A 12,974-nucleotide genomic window follows, 5' to 3' on the forward strand; every position below is an offset into this window, starting at 1 on the left:
ATTATGTGGATTATATCTCAACACATATCTTACACAAATACAGTAAAAATATAAGAGTTTTTGTAATATGTCAGGGCCATTGAGGTTGCTCAAAGGATAGACAGCTTACCCCGCAAGATGGACACCTGACCTCATAGAAGGGTGGAGAGAGAGGACTGACTCCAGAGGTGTGCCCTCCAACATCTGTGCCATGTCATAAACACCCACTTCATACACACATCCACAATGAGAGACATGCACGTGCATGAATGTGCATATGGGTGCCAGAGAAGCCAAAAGATGTGAGGTCCCCTTCAACTGGAGTTAACGGACAGCTGGGAGCCTTCTGCCTTAGGTGGAAAAGCTGAACCTGCGTTCTCTGGAAGATTGGGCAGTGCTCTTAACAGCCGCACCATCTCCCTACATCCATTTTATGTCTTCTTTACAGGATTCATTAAAGGATCAGCTCAAATATCCATCAACACATAAGTGGGTAATAAAACATGGTATATACAAAGCAGAGTGTCTCCCAGTCACAAAAAGAAATGGAGTTTTCATACATTCTATAATTTGTATTAACTTTTATCTTAGTTAGGGGTTCATTACTGTGAAGAGCCACCATGACCATGGCAACTCTTCTAAAGGAAAACATTTCATTGGGGCTGGCTTACAGGATCAGAGGTTCATCCGTTATCCTCACGGCAGGAAACATGGCAGCGTGCAGGCAGACATGGGGCTGGCGAAAGAGCTGAGAGCTCTACAACTTGATCCACAGGGAGCAGAAGGAGACTGTGTGTCACACTAGGTGTAGCTTTGAGACCTCAAAGCCTGCCTCCACAGTGACACACCTCCTCCAACAAGACCACACCTCCTAATAGTGACACTCCCTATGACCCACGCATTCAAACAGATGAGTCTATGGGGGCCGTTCCTATTTAACCCACCACAACTTTGAAAACATTATGAGAAGTGGAAGACATTGAGCATGAAGGACAAATACTGCGTAATCCCAGTGGCGTGAATTATTAAGAACAGGAAAATACAGGGCCAATGAGTAAGCAAAGGTGCTTGCTGCTGAGGCTGGTGACCTAAGTTCAGGCCTCAGGAACTCCATTGTGGAAGGAGAAAGCTGACCCCACAACTGGTCCTCTGCCCTCCCTGTGCCACTGAAGGGACTCTGGGCAGCTTGGGTGTGATGAGCATGGCTCTGGCAAGCCTTGCCCTTCTCTCCCCATTCCCTCTGCCTTGCTAAACCGTTAGGTTACATTCCTAAGGCTAGCCCCCAAGGCTATTCCCTTATTTGGCTACTTCCTCCTCCTGAAGCTGACTACCAAGGTCCAGCTATCAAAATACTGAAATTCAGCAATCAAAAGCCCCTTTTGACTCACCTAATTAAGATGTCAATTAAAATTAAACACCTCATCTTAACATGGGGTTCCCCTTTCACCTTTATAAGCCACCATTTTCCTATGGGCCATGTTTGTCTCCTCTCTATCCTGAGGCAGTCCTTGGTCCCACTCCAGGACAGATATTCCTCCCCTTGTCCCTTGTACCTTCTCCTTTTCTCTCTCTCTCTCTCTCTCTCTCTCTCTCTCTCTCTCTCTCTCTCTCTCTCTCCTATCTTTCTCTTATTCTCTGCCCTTTGTCCCCCTGGGGCAAATAAACCTCCTTTGGCCTGAGAACTTGGTCTTGGGGGGTTCTTAGCCAATATTGGTCTCTTCAGCCACAGCACACATGTGGTGACTTCAGGCCCCAACACATACTAAATAAATAAATGTATAAAAAATAGAAAAGAAAAGAAAAAGTTTCAAAGAACATGCAGATTCAAATTCATAGAGGAAAAAAGAGTGTAACCTATTACTAAGGTCTTGGGGAGTGAAGAGTGGGAAGACATTGCCCAGGGGTACAGGATTTCTGAAGAAAGTATAGAAGGAGGTAGTGATTTCAGTTACCTAACACTGAGTGTAACCAATACCATTGAATTGGTTACCATAATGGCTGATTTTGTCATCTTGATTAGATTGACAGGAGATTGACAAGGCATGCCTTCAGGTGAATCTGAAGACATTTCCACCAAGTATCTACTAAAAGGGAAAGGCCTGCCTTGTGTCCATGGCTGTGCTCCAGGAGCTACAGATCTGGATGGAGTAAAAGGGAGAAAGAATGCATCCTGTTGCCCAGGCTAGCCCATCACTCTGTGCTGTCACCATGAGACAGACCGCAGCCTCTGTCACATTCTCCCTCCACCATGGTGCTCTGCCTCACCACAGAGCCATAGACTGAAGCCTTACAGTCATAGCCAGAATAAGTTACTCTGCCTTCCAGCTGCCTTTGGCTATTTGTTACAGCGGCAGGAAAAGTGGCCACAGGTACAGTGAAAAGCTTTGTGTTTGTGTGGGGTTGTAGGTATTGGCATTTAGTCTAAGTTCCCCTCCACACAAACACGCAGTTACCTGGCAACAGCCGGGTGTGCCTGACTCACTATAAAAAGGGCTCCTTGCCCCCTCCTCACTCTCTTACTCTGCCCCCTTTCTCCTGTCCCCCCTTCCCCATTCTTCTCCTCTATCTACACATGCTCATGGCTGCTCTCTCTCTCTCTCTCTCTCTCTCTCTCTGTGTGTGTGTGTGTGTGTGTGTGTGTGTGTGTGTGTGTTCGTGTGCATATGCGTGTGTGTTGGGGGTTCCAGGGTGTTCGGGTGTTCACACTAGGTTGAGAGTGTGACAGTCAGAGGAAAATTTGGGAATCAATTCTCACCTTCCATCACGTGGGAACTCAGAGATTGAACTCAGGTCATTAGATTTTGTGGCAAGCGCTGAACTATCTTGCTGGCCTTGAAATTCACTTTTGAAGAGACCGTTTTGTTTTTCCTTTACTTTCCTTTCATTTTTTTCAAGCATAGATAAAACATCAACTTATGTTTTCCAAGCTGAGGTGCTGCTGCTTAAGTTGCCCTGAAGAGTTTACCACCCTTGGTGAGGGGCTAGACATGTGCCTTTAGGTACGGAGACCAAGGAATGATACAAAAGACTCCAACACCATGCCTGGCCCCTGAGAGACTGGCATTCTAACTGTGCTTCAGTGTTTTATCTAGTTTGACTGTTTTTTTTTTTTTAAAACAATATCCCAGCCAATATGTTGGCCACATATGGTAACTAGCCCTTTAGAGTTTTTTATGTGCCCTTTAGAGAGATGCTACGTGAGCTTAGTAAAACCAGGTGGCAGCTAACACACTATTTTCTCCTCTGCCCGGTTGCCATGACAGCCATCCCCAGGATGGCACAAACACAGGAGGAAAAAAACACTGAGCCCCCCTAGTTTCAGGATATGAGACCCCCAGGAAATCAGAGGGGGTTTCCATTCTAAAGTAACTTGCTAAAGAAACTATGCTGACTAGCTTTTATGTCAACATGCTAACAAGCTAGGGTCATCTGAGCGGAGGGAGCCTCAACTGAGAAAATTCCTCCATAAGATAGGGTTGCAGGCAAGCCTGTAGGGCATTTTCTAAATCAGTGATTGATGGGGGAGAGCCCAGCCCACTGTGGGTGGTACCATTCTGGGCTGGTGGTCCTGGGTCCTATAAGAATGCGAGCTGAGCATGCTATGAGGAGCAAGCCAGTAGTCATTAGGCACCCGAGCCCCCACATCCTCACACACACACCCATGGCCTCTGCCTCAGCTCCTGCCTCCAGATTCCTGCCCTGCTTGAGTTCCTGCCTTGATTTTAGTGGTAAACAGTGATGTGGAAGTGTAACCAACCAACCCCTTTCCTCTGCAAGTTGCTTTCGGTCATGGTGCTTCGTCATTCCAATAGTAACCCTAACTCAGACAGAAATCAATCACTGAACTCCAGAGGCTTCGTCTAATGACTTCTTTACGTTTCTATCTGGTGGTAGTACAATACCGCCATGTGAATTTCAAACATCTACAACAGAACCTCAAGCAGAACTCTTAAAGACAGCCAACGAAGCTCCTTTGACACCTTGCTAAGAGAGTAATCAAGTGGCCGCTCTCCAGGTTGGTCTTCTGAGCCCACTGTCCCCAGCTGTGCATCAGTGGAGATGGTCGGGAAGTAAAATGTTACCGCATCAGGTAATCTTTATTTTCATTTCCTTAAAGGAGTGCAGGCATTCTGAGACTACTTATTCCAAAGTAGGATGACTTACTTTCTCTGCACCCACTCTGCTGATCTCCGCCATGGGCTTCGAGAGTGGCTTGGATGGTAAGAAGCTGTGCCATCACTGAAGCCTGCAAGCCTAAAGCATGGCCTCTCCACCAGTCAGACCTAAAAAGCCAAGCAAAGGAGTCGAGCACACGTCACTCACTTAAACAGGACTAACCTGACTCTTATTTACAGTCAGTGAATAGAATCTTTGGTCCGCAGTGGTGGGATCATGCAAGTCTATGCTGTGACATGCTTTGGGACAGAAGGTGGATCTAGTCACCAAGGCTGGTGCCTGCCTGTGACGGGGTAAGAGAATGCATCAGCAGATACCCCAGCATCCAAGATTGAGGGAAGGTTCCAAATGGCTCCTGATAGAGGAGGGGATGTTAGTTGTCACTTAGCCAGTGAATGTTGCTTGCAGGCCCCAAAGGGAGTTCAGTTTATCTAAATGTTTGCTATTTTGTTTTCCCCCTCAATGAGAGCATGAGTTCGTTCTGTAAGGACTGCTGCTAAAACAAAGACCTGGGTTAGCTCACACTTCAACTGAGTGACGGAGTCAGCTGCTTTGATATGAGAAGGTTACAGGGATTAAAAGGATACCTTTGTATTTTTGATGGGACCATGTGCCACCCCATCCAGGACTGCAGGATAAGGAGAAGGGTCACCTCTATGACTCCCCTATCACCAAGGCCCACCGGTCCAGCTGCCCTGTCCCTAAGGATAGCCAGCAATTCTGAAGCTCCCCAGGGTGCCCAGCCCACCCCTGCCACTCACACAGACCTTTCACCTGACAGAAGACAACATGAAACTTCTTCCTAAAGTCACATTCTTCACCCAAAAAATACTTTCAAGTAATGGTTTTTAAAATTATCACAAGAAAGGGAAAGTCATTGTGGAAATACAGTGAGTACAAGTTACTCTTAAATGTTAGCTCAGAATTATTCTGAGCCTGGAAGAACGGAGAATTAAAGTGTGAATAATCTTTCATCCAGGGACTTGGTATTCCTAATGCCAAGTCTGTGACTTGGCAACACAGCCTGAAGGCTAAGAGTCCTTCACCAAGGTGCAGAGGCAGCCTACAGAGTAGGGAGAGGGGACTTGAACCAACTACCGGATATGGGGTTAATATCTAGAATATGAAAAGAACTTCAAAGCCAAAGATATTAAAGCAAGTCTTCCTATCAGTAAATGGGCAGAATGGTATTGTTCTAGAAGGAGGAGGAGGAGGAGGAAGGGGGGGAGGAAAAGGAGGGGGAGGAGGGGGGAGGAAGAGAAGGAGGGAGAGGGAGAAGAAGAAGAAGAAGAAGGAGAAGGAGAAGGAGAAGGAGAAGGAGAAGGGAGAAGAAGAAGGGAGGAGAAGGAGAAGAAGAAGGAAGAAGAAGGAAGAAGAAGGGAGAAGGAAGAAGAAGGAGAAGAAGGAGAAGAAGAAGCAGCAGCAGCAGCAATTTGGGGGTGTGGTGTCTAAGAGCAATGCAAGCAATAAGACCTGATTTCACATCTCCACATAAAAAGCCAGGTGTGGCTGCACCTTTCTGCAGCCTTAGTTCTGTGGCAAGTAGAGACAGGAGGCTGGCCGGGGTCACTGTCTGCCAGCCTCATCTTCAGTGAGAGATCCCGTCTCAAGGGAGCAAGGCAGAGTGTTAGTGATGGATACCTGATAGCTTCTGGAGTCTGCACACATGCACACAGATATGTGCATATGCTACACATGCACACACACATACATACACACATGCACAGCATACAAACTAACCAGTGAATATTTTTTTAAAGTGTTCAGCATCCTCAGCCATCAGAGTACATTGAGATCTCGTCTGGCATGGTAGTACATGCCTTTAATCCTAGCACCCAAGAGACAGAGGCTGGCAGACTTCTGTGGGTTCTAGGTTAGGATAGCCAAGGCTACATGGTAAGACCCTAAATGCCTAAGTGTCTAATGTCTGGCTTATTTGATGAAATACTTGTTGGCCTCAAACACTCCAGTGAAAGTGTTCCATTTGTTGACAGTTTGTAACCTGACAGGAGAGTTTAATCCTAGATGTAGTGTGGCCCTTGCCCCATGCTCTTACTACCTGCAGGATTTTACTCAGCCCCTGTAGTAACTCCACGCCACTCCCTGCTCCAGGGACTTAGGCATCTGGAAGTAAGGTTATCGGTGAAAGCCTTGTTGGAATGGGAAGGACCTCAGAGCCGTTGTCAGAGCAGGGCAAACCTCTACACTCTCCAGACCTCTCCTGGGATCTCCTCCATCGGGTCAGCTCATGACTTCAACCCCTTTTTATGGACTCCAGTTTGCTGACATTTAGATTTTCCTTCCTCCTCCTCCAGTCTTCCCCTTGGAGTATTCCAAATGCTTTTTCCATGCATGACTTTCCCTACAGAGCACTAGTTTTAGAATTTGCACCCAGTGCCGAGACAAGTCTTGCCAAGTCAAGGACCAGCTGTGCAGTGCAGGCATTTCCACCGTCTTCTAGTTATCAAACCCTATCCTCAAGAGTCTTTTCTTCTGCCACAGGGTAGTGGGGGGTTCGAAGACTAGAAACAGCTGCTATTAACAAGCAGCATCCTTAATAGAGGCGAACTCTGGGGGCAAACTAGAGGCAGACATCTTGGAGAAAAGTATACGATGCTGATGGGCTTGTCAAGATCACTGAAATTCTGAAATTCTCTGCTGTATTCAGAAATCAAAAAAATGGCCCCATATTAATACTTTACCATGTAAACTATCTATTGATATGTGATAATGTACCACAATATTACATGTAGAAACAAAAAACACATCATCTCCCCAGTTTCTGAGAGCCAAGCACTGATGTGTGATTTGTTCTGGGGACTCTCATGAGGCAGGCATTTGGACTGCAGGTGTGGCTTGGATGAGTGGGGTCCTGAGGATAACGTGAGTACCCATGGTGCAACTGTGTGCACTCATACCTTAACCTCTTAGAAATGGCATCCTGTTGTGGCTTAAGTATGAAATCTACCCCCAAAAGTCTTAGGTGTTGATGCCTTGGCTCCTAGCTGGAAGATTAACTCATTGATAGATTCATAATTTGTCGGCATTTTGGGAGGCAGTGGACCTGTTTTTAGGAAGTAAATTACTGGGAATATGACTGTGAGGAGCATCTTGACCCAAGTGTGTGCATATCCCTCCTTCCCTCTCTCCCTCTCCCTTTACCTCCTCCCTTCCACCCCCATCTTCTTCCTAGTTGCTGTGAGGCAAGCCATCCTGCACCCTCGCACTCAGCTGCAATGAGTTTCTGTCTCACCATAGGCCCAGAAACAATGGAGTCGGCCAGACATGGAGTAAAACCTCTGAAATGACATCTTCCTTCCTTTAAACTGACTCTGTCAGACACTGGTCAGAGCAGTGAAATAGTTGGCTGGTGCATGCCCCCTGCTTTGTTGTAGGTATCTGTTAGCGGTCAGCCACTTAGAAGCTGGGATCCCTCAAAGCCATGAATATCAGAAGGCAGCAATCCAGAGGACTCACTTGGGGACTGGGGACTCGTCCCATCAGCTCTCCAGTCTGCCTTTGTACTTTCCCCATCTTCTAGCTCAGGGTACAGCTATGGAAAGGACAAGCCCCTGCTCCCATCCTTTCTTGTGTTACTAAGAAAAATGACCTTCAATCATAACAGTTCACGAAACTCGGCAGTGTGAGCAACGACCTCTTCTAAAGCAGCCACGCCAACGCTAAAGCGCCGGGTGGACAGCAGCAAGGGTCAAATAGAGGTCACTTCCCGAAGTCTGGGCCGGAGAGGAACACTTCCCATTTCCAGCAAAACAGGACTTGAAGCTGGGAGCTGTAACCCTGATGAGCCTTCAGCAAAACTCAAAAAAAAATGGTACCCCAAAGTATTGTGCCTTGGTATGCTGATTACTTTGAGCTGAAGTGAGGGGCTCCATCCAAAGCAGGGCATCTCTGACCCCTTTCTTCCTCTGCTGGCTTCTGCCTTCCATCTCTTAATGATCTGATGCTTTCTGTCCAGCTGAATTTGTATGCAGCTGCCCAGCCTTCATCAAGCTTAACCGTAAGCATGAACAACTTTCTGTGAGCCTTGGGGTCTTGTTTCTGAAGACCCCGAGAAACTGCATTTAAAGCGATTTGCTGTGCTTTTCTCTCTTATCTGCCTCTTGCTATTGTTGTGGGTGTTGTTCCTTGAAGACTCGGGGCTAAATCACTATCTTATCACAGGACTGAGCCTGGCTCAGATGGTCCCAGGTCAAACCAGTGTCAGTAAGTTCCCCTTGGGCTCTCCGGTCGAGCCTTCTAAGGTTTTCCTGGCTCTGTGATTGAACACACTCCCCTCTGCTGAGCTCCTGTGAACTCCCTGCTGGCTCCCTTCAGTCCTTATCTCCATCTTGCCCGGGACAAGCTACACATGGAAGGCTTATCTCCTTTCTTTGGGATAGCAAACCTGCCTTTTCCAGTGGTTGACATCTAAGCTCCAAAGAGTGCTTGGGAAAGTAAAAGTTATCATAACTTAATGTTGACTGGGGAACTCCTCCCCACCCCCATTTTAAACAAGATATGCCTACACACATACTCTGCCCTTATTAGACCAGTTCTTCCCCAGGCACCACCTCATCTCCCCTCTGGTCCTGCTGATTTTCCAACGCTGTAAGTAATACAGAAACATAATGCAGAACACAGGTACTTGGATGAGGCAGGCAGTGAAGTTCAAGAGCTGTTCTCTCTCCCTCTCCCTCTTTCTCTGTCTATCTGTCTGTCTGTCTGTCTTTCACTCAGAAGAATCTGGTAGAAACTGGAGCAGTCACCTGCAAAGGAGAGTGAACTGACAGAGGACACAACGCGCTCTTCAAAGGAAGGCAATATGAATATCAAAGGTAGAAGAAAGGCTCTCAGGAAACTCATAAAACACTTGGATATTTTTTGGCAGAAATATTTCTCTTTATCTTCCAGTCTTTGAATGTAAAATGAAGGAAGACATACTGCGTATCACACAATAGCATCAAACAGCTAATACCCCAAATATGGGCTCATTTTCAAGGCTAAGAATGAATATACCATTGTGCATCTCACACCCACTTTATAAAGTAGATAAAAATTATTTTTTTATGATTCATAGCTCTGTTTGAAGAGGAAGTTTCCCTGTGATTCACTAGCATTTCAGATGGCCTTGGATGGCGGGGTAAAGCGTGCCAGACTGAAGGCAGATCCAAGGAAGGATAAGAAAAAGGCTAGGTGGCAGCAACAACCAACTGGAAGTGGACTGGAACACTCACCCTGTTGTCTCAGGTGTCTGCTGCAGCTTCAAAGTGGACACACAAGAGCATTCTGAAGAGATGAGCTGAAGGAAGCTCACTTGCTCACTAAGGAGGGGTGAGAAGCGGGAGGACTACGGGAGAGCAAGCTCTGGGCTGGACGCTGAGAAAGGGAACCAGCTCAGCTTATCGCCTCTTGATAACAAAGATGCCCTCACGCAGATCAACCAAAGAGCCCAACACTTGGGGATTCATACAGGAAGGATTGACTAATCGGCATCATGCTTTCTAGGCAGGAGACTATGGAGAGGTACAAACGTGTGGGCCTGGATAGGGATAATGCAGAAGTGAATGGGGGAGGTGAATCTCCCCCATCCTCCCCATTTGGTATTTGGATTTCAGGGGTCTCTGAAGGTGGGAGGCAGGATAAGGCAGGATAAGGGGTGATTGGGACTCGGGGTAGCAGATTGTCCCCCAGCCATTAGCCCAAGTCAGCCCCTGAGTCCGTATTCTTTACACGACTGGGATGCTCATATCCCCCCAAAAATGCAATGAATTAAGAGCCAGGACTTTAGGAGGTTCTGTGCTTCCAGGGCTAGCCTCATGTGTCACATGAATGCCTTGTCAAAGAGCTGAGGGAAGAACTTAGGACTGTTTGTCCTTCTGTACCTCAGCCATGTGAAGACACTTGTCCCCTCCCAAAGAGACAAAAAGGACCCAGCCTTCACCAGACTCTGACCCGCCTGCCTGAATCTTAGACTTCTACCCTCTAAAAGCATAAACTTCTGTTCCTTATGATTTACTCAAGCGCCAGTCTTTTGTTATACCAAAAAGAGGCAAAACCATAGTTGGATGCCTTGTGGGAATTCAAACATCAATTAGTTCTTTTCTCTCTTAGCAATCTCTCTGCCCATTAGCAATTGCCAGCTTCAATTTGGCTGACCAATGTTCAATTATCAATCATTCACAGATCTGTTGCCAAAAATGATGCTGACCAAATCCAGGTCTATATTAGAGGTACATGGTGCCAGCTCCCAGACAGATCCAAGAACAATTCCCTAACTTAACAGGGATCAACTCTCATGACTTATGATGACAACTCTTGACTGTAAATTTCTTTACGTGTCTGATAGTCAGATAGTCACTCACCTCCCAAAGGAATTGGGATGGGAGCCAAAAGCTATTGTTCTGCCGGTCCTGTATGGACGATCTCATGGTTGCTTGGTCATGGTAGTTTTCTGGACTTTCCAGAGTAAAAAAGTTAGTACCGTTAACATAAACCAAAGGGTCTCTATGGGTTTATCTGTTCATGATATAAAAGGGAGAAAGTTTGGGGCTCAGAGCTGAACAAAGAATTCTCACCTGAGGAATACCGAATGGCTGAGAAGCACCTGAAAAATTGTTCAACATCCTTAATCATCAGGGAAATGCAAATCAAAACAACCCTGAGATTCCACTTCACTCCAGTCAGAATGGCTAAGATCAAAAATTCAGGTGACAGCAGATGCTGGCTAGGATGTGGAGAAAGAGGAACACTCCTCCATTGTTGGTGGGATTGCAAGCTTGTACAACCACTCTGGAAATCAGTCTGGCGATTCCTTAGAAAATTGGACATAGTACTACCGGAGGATCCCACAATACCTCTCCTGGGCATATATCCAGAAGATGTCCCAACCGGTAAGTAGGACACATGCTCCACTATGTTCATAGCAGCCTTATTTATAATAGCCAGAAGCTGGAAAGAACCCAGATGCCCCTCAACAGAGGAATGGATACAGAAAATGTGGTACATTTACACATGGAGTACTACTCAGCTATTAAAAAAATGAATTTATGAAATTCCTAGGCAAATGGATGGACCTGGAGGGCATCATCCTGAGTGAGGTAACCCAATCACAAAGGAACTCGCACAATATGTACTCACTGATAAGTGGATATTAGCCCAGAAACTTAGGATACCCAAAATATAAGATACAATTTGCTAAACGCATGAAATTCAAGAAGAACGAAGACCAAAGTGTGGACACTTTGCCCCTTCTTAGAAATGGGAACAAAACACCCATGGAAGGAGTTACAGAGACAAAATTTGGAGCTGTGACGAAAGGATGGACCATCTAGTGATTGCCATATGCAGGGATCCATCCCATAATCAGCTTCCAAATGCTGACAGCATTGCATACACTAGCAAGATTTTGCTGAAAGGACCCAGATATAGCTGTCTCTTGTGAGACTATGCCAGGGCCTAGCAAACACAGAAGTGGATGATCACAGTCAGATATTGGATGGGTCACATGGCCCCCAATGGAGGAGCTAGAGAAATTACCCAAGGATCTAAAGGGAACTGCAACCTTATAGGTGGAACAACAATATGAACTAACCAGTACCCCGGAGCTCTTGTCTCTAGCTGCATATGTATCAAAAGATGGCCTAGTTGGCCATCACTGCAAAGAGAGGCCCATTGGACTTGCTAACTTTATATGCCCCAGTACAGGGGAACCCCAGGGCCAAAAAGGGGGAGTGGGTGGGTAGGGGATTGGGGGGTGGGTATGGGGGACCTTTGGGATAGCATTGAAAATGTAAACGAGGAAAATACCTAATAAAAAATAAATTAAAAAAAAAGGGAGAAAGTTGGGGTTAAATGTTACATAAAGACAGAAAATTTCACTGGATCAGGAAAGCATGCCATGACTATCAAACCAGGTGACATTTTTCTGCTTGTGTTCAAGTCATCTTAAATACTACTCAGAAAAGACTTTAAAAATGCCATGAACAGGGGCTGGAGAAATGGCTCAGCGGTTAAGAGTACCAACTGCTCTTACAGAGGTCCTGAGTTCAATTTCCAGCAAACACATCATAACCATCAGATACACTCTTCCAGTGTGTCTGGAGAGAGTGACAGTGTACTCACATACATAAAATAAATAAATCTTTTTTTAAAAAAATGCCATGAACAAAGGCGACCCCATTCAAATAAAAGATGCTCTCCAGACAGGCATTTCTTCAGGTTATATACACGTTCTAATGTGACCATTTAAATGTTTGTTATTCCTGGACGTGGGAAGTATCCCTGTAATCCCTACACTCAAGAGGCTGAAGCAAGAGGATCATGAGCTCAAAGCCAGCATAAACTACATCGTGAAATCATGCCTCAGAAAGAAATAGAAGGAGGCTTATCATTTTATGGCCATAACCTAGACAGACTTTCATGAGGGGCTTTGTAAGAAACAAAGCATTTATAGTTGAGATGATCAAATACACCCATTCTGAACAGAGGTCTTTGTGCTCAGCATCTTTAGACTCACCAATCAGAAGGAGGGGCGGGGGTGGGGGTGTTACAATGTGAAGCAACAAAATGTTAGTTAAAAGTCATAGGTTTTAAAACTCCACAACAGAGGTTTGGTTTCCATTCAAGATATAGATCTTGGAGCTGGAGAGAAGGTACAAACTTCTCTTGCAGAGAATCTGATTCAGTTCCCAGTGCCCACAGTGGGCAGCTCAGCCACCTGTAATTTTAGCTCCATAGGATCCAGTACCCCTTCTATCCAACATGGACACTACACTCGCATGTACATAAACATACAGGTATACATGATCAGAAATAAGTGA

This window comes from Mus musculus, chromosome 13 (genome assembly GCF_000001635.26).
Source record: "Mus musculus strain C57BL/6J chromosome 13, GRCm38.p6 C57BL/6J".
NCBI lineage: Eukaryota > Metazoa > Chordata > Mammalia > Rodentia > Muridae > Mus > Mus musculus.